The sequence below is a fragment of the Penaeus monodon genome, chromosome 7, assembly GCF_015228065.2.
Source record: "Penaeus monodon isolate SGIC_2016 chromosome 7, NSTDA_Pmon_1, whole genome shotgun sequence".
Taxonomy (NCBI): Eukaryota; Metazoa; Arthropoda; class Malacostraca; order Decapoda; family Penaeidae; genus Penaeus; species Penaeus monodon.
In genome coordinates, this window is record NC_051392.1 from 31,420,065 (window position 1) to 31,425,064 (window position 5,000).

Here is a 5,000-nt window from a genome sequence, read left to right on the forward strand (position 1 = left end):
TCTGTTCACTGCAGACGAATCTTTTCCTTAATAAAATCTATATTCTCGGTTGAGCCCGAACTCAACCAGACATAGTGAATTCTACTGGGTCTACGCCCCGCTACAACTGTTATTATTATTATTATTATTATTATCATCATTATTATTATCATTATTATTATTATTATTATTATTATTATTATTATTATTATTATCATTATTGTCGTTATCATTATTATTATTATTATTATTATTATTATTGTTACTATTATTATTATTATTATTATTATTATTATCATTATTATTATTAATAATATTATTATTATTATTATTATTATCATTATTATTATTATTATAATCATCATCATCATCACTATCATTATCTTTTTTTATTATTGTTATCATTACTATGTTTTTATTATCTGTATCATTAATATTATTATTAATATTGTCATTTTTTTCATTATCATTTTCATTATTATTTTCCTAATTATTATTGTCATTATTATTATTGTTATAATTATCATTGTTATTTTTATTGTTATAATTTTCTGGGTGGTATCATAACTATTATTATTATTATTGTTATTGTTATTATTATTATTATTATTATTATTATTATTATTATTATTATTATTACTATTATCATTATCAACATCATCCTTATTAGTATCATTATTTATCATTATTGTTATTGTTATCGTTATTATAATGACTATTATCATTATTTTTATTGTTATCATTATTATTACTATTTTTATCATTACTATTGTTATTGTTATTATTACCATTATTAACATTGTTATTATTACCATTATTTTTGTTATCATTATCATTATTATCCTTTCAAATATTATTCTAATGATTATTTTGATCAGTGTTATTGTTATTATTATTATTATCATTATTGTTATTATTATCACGAGTATCATTATTATGTTTACCATTATTAGTATTAGTGTTAATATTATTATTATTAGTAGTAGTATCATTATTATTATCATCATTATTATTTTTATTATCATTATCATATATATAAATATATATATATAAACACACACACAGACACACACACACACACAAACATACAAAAACACACACATATATATGTCTGAATGTATATGTGTATATATGTGTGTATATGAAGACGTGCCAGAAGATAAATTTCTCACCAAATCTGAAAAGAAAGCATTAATCAGGTTTCCCTGATTTGGTTGCAGTCAAAGAAAAGGCAAGGAAAATTATTACCTGAAATCCGATGACGAGGTCAGGGTAGCCTTCCCATCAGCAACTTGAGCCTATGAACCGTCTGACAGCTCGTCAGAACTTTGCTGATACATTACATTGCTAGCATTTTATTTACAACCATAAGTGGTATGATTTTCCAACGTAAATAAAATTGTACTTCATATATTTCATATAATGCAAAAACACCAGGCACTATTGTTTAATAAAAATAACATCTTTTTCATATGTTATTGTAAAACATTGTTTTGGAAATAGTAGATTCATTACCATCGACTCTATGCCTGATTTGTAGCTATTATTGCTAAAGGAAAGGGAACAGCTATCGAAATACATCAAGCCGTGGTGTAAAATACGCAATATGAACTTTTATTATAATAATTATAATAGTAATAATAATAATGATAATAATGATAATAATAATAATAATGATAATAATAATAATAACAATATTAATAATAATAATAATAATAATAATAATAATAATAATAATAATAATAATTATTATCATTATTGATAATAATAATATTTTATTATTATTATTATTATTATTATTATCATTATTATTATTATAATTATTATTATTAATATTGTTATTATGAACCGTATTCATATTGACAAATGTAGATAAGGTATGAATGAGAATGAATATCTTCACAATACAAGTGATGTATTTGACCGGTTTCGACTGCGTCTTCGTCAGAAATACATACATTAGAGAAATTACATAGAAAATATATATCAGGCGTGAGCTGACAGAATACCTGACTGTGACCTCCTATTCGTTGCTCGTAGGATTGTTGCTGTGACCTTGGATAATCTGAACCTGCCCGATGCCGTGTTTACATTACTCTCCGTCGCGATGTAAGCTGCTTCCATAATTTTTCTTTTTAGTTTGTTCAGTCCTCCATGGACTATTTCTGCATCCTTCCAGTTCGGTAGATGTCCAGCTTCATCTACATGTACCACCATGGCGTTGGAAGTTCTATTATTATCATTATTATAGTTATCATTATTATTGCTGTTGTTGTTGCTATTTTCATTATCACCATCCCTGTCATTAGTAGGCCTACTATTATCATGATTATCATAATAATTATTATTATCAATATCATTATTGATATTATTATTGTCATTATCATTATTCTCGTTATCATTATCACAATTATTGCTATTATGATTATTTTATCTATTTTTTTATTATCATTGTTATAATTATTATCATTATTATCCGTGTTATTATTATCATTATAATCATTATCATCATATCATTATTATTATGATTATTATCATTATCATTAAATAATTATATTATAATTCCGATCATTATCAAAGTTATTACTTTTTATCAGTATTATCATCATTCCTCTTAGTAGTATTGTCAGGATCATTATTATTGTTTTTATTGCTTGTGTTATTTTGTTATTTTTTATTTTCATTACGACTGTCATCATTATCACCACCCTTATTATTATTTTTTATGATCGTCGCTATCATTATCTTTATTACTATTACCATTATCATTATTGCTGTCGTTAACATTTTTGTAAGTCTTTTTTCATGGTGGCGCTTATGCATTCCTTAAGAGGCGGGGAATGGGGAGGGGAGGAGATTAGGGAGGGAGCATCAAATCTGAGGGACGCCTGGCTCTGAACACGCATGCTTATAAATCAGTGACTTTCAGTTCATATTGCGTATTTTACACCAGGGCTTGATGTATTTCCTTTCCTTTAGCATAATAGCTAAAATCAGGCATAGAGTCGATGGTAATGAATCTACTATTTCCAAAACAATGTTTTACATATAAACATATGAAAAAAGATGTTATTTTTTATTAAACAATAGTGCCTGGTGATTTTGCATTATATGAAATATATGAAGTACAATTTTATTTACGTTGGAAAATCATACCACTTATGGTTGTAAATAAAATGCTAGCAATGTAATGTATCAGCAAAGTTCTGACGAGCTGTCAGACGGTTCATAGGCTCAAGTTGCTGATGGGAAGGCTACCCTGACCTCGTCATCGGATTTCAGGTAATAATTTTCCTTGCCTTTTCTTTGACTGCAACCAAATCAGGGAAACCTGATTAATGCTTTCTTTTCAGATTTGGTGAGAAATTTATCTTCTGGCACGTCTTCATATACACACATATATACACATATACATTCAGACATATATATGTGTGTGTTTTTGTATGTTTGTGTGTGTGTGTGTGTCTGTGTGTGTGTGTGTGAGTGTTTATATATATATTTATATATATGATAATGATAATAATAATAAAAATGATGATAATAATAGTGATACTACTACTACTACTACTAATATTAACACTAATACTAATAATGGTAATCATAATAATGATACTCGTGATAATAATAACAATAATGATATAATAATAAAAATAACACTGATCAAAATAATCATTAGAATAATATTTGAAAGGATAATAATGATAATGATAACAAAATAATGGTAATAATAAAATGTTAATAATGGTAATAATAACAATAACAATAGTAATGATACAAAAGTAATAATAATGATAACAATAAAATAATGATAATAGTCATTATAATAAAGATAACAATAACAATAATGATAAATAATGATACTATAAGGATGATGTCGATAGTGATAATAGTTTAATAATAATAATAATAATAATTTAAAAATAATAATAATAAAAATAATAATAATAATAATAATAATAATAATAATAATAACAATAATATAATAATAGTTATGATACCACCCAAAAATTATAACAATAAAATAACAATGATAATAATTATAACAATAATAATAATGACAATAATAATTAGGAAAATAATAATGAAAATGATAATGAAAAAAATGACAATATTAATAATATATTAATGATACAGATAATAAAAACATAGTAATGATAACAATAATAAAAAAAAATAATGATAGTGATGATGATGATGATTATAATAATGATAATAATAACAATAAAATAAAAATAAATAATAATAATAATAATAATAATAATAATAATAATAATAATAATAATAATAATAATGATAATAATAATAATAATAATAATGATAATAATGATAATAATAATAATGATGATGATGATAATAATAATAATAATAATAACAATAATAATAATAATATTAATAGTAATAATGATAAAAAATAATAATGAAAATGATATTCACAATAGTAAGGATGATGATAATAACCATAATGATAATGATATAAGAATTAAAGTAATAGCAATAATGATAATGATAAAAATAATAAATAACAATAGTGATAATGATAATAATGTTAATAAAGATAAAGACAATTATAAAAATAATAGTAATAATGATGATGATAATGATGATGATGATTATAATAATAATAATAATAATGATAATAAAAACAATCATAATAATGATAATGATAACAATAATAGTAATAATAAAAGTAATAATAATAAATAATGATGATAATAATGATGATAATAATAGTAATGATAATAATGATGATAATGATGATGGTGATGATGATGATGATGATGATGATGATGATGATAATGATGATGATGATAATGATAGTCATGATAATATTGAAAATAATGATAATAATAATAATAATAATAGTAAAAAAATACTACTACTACTACTACTACTACTACTACTACTACTAAAAATAATAATAGGAATAATAATGATAACAATAAAAAAATAATAGGAATAATAATAATGATAATAATAACAGTAATAATAAATGTAACAATAAGTGTAATAATGATAATAAT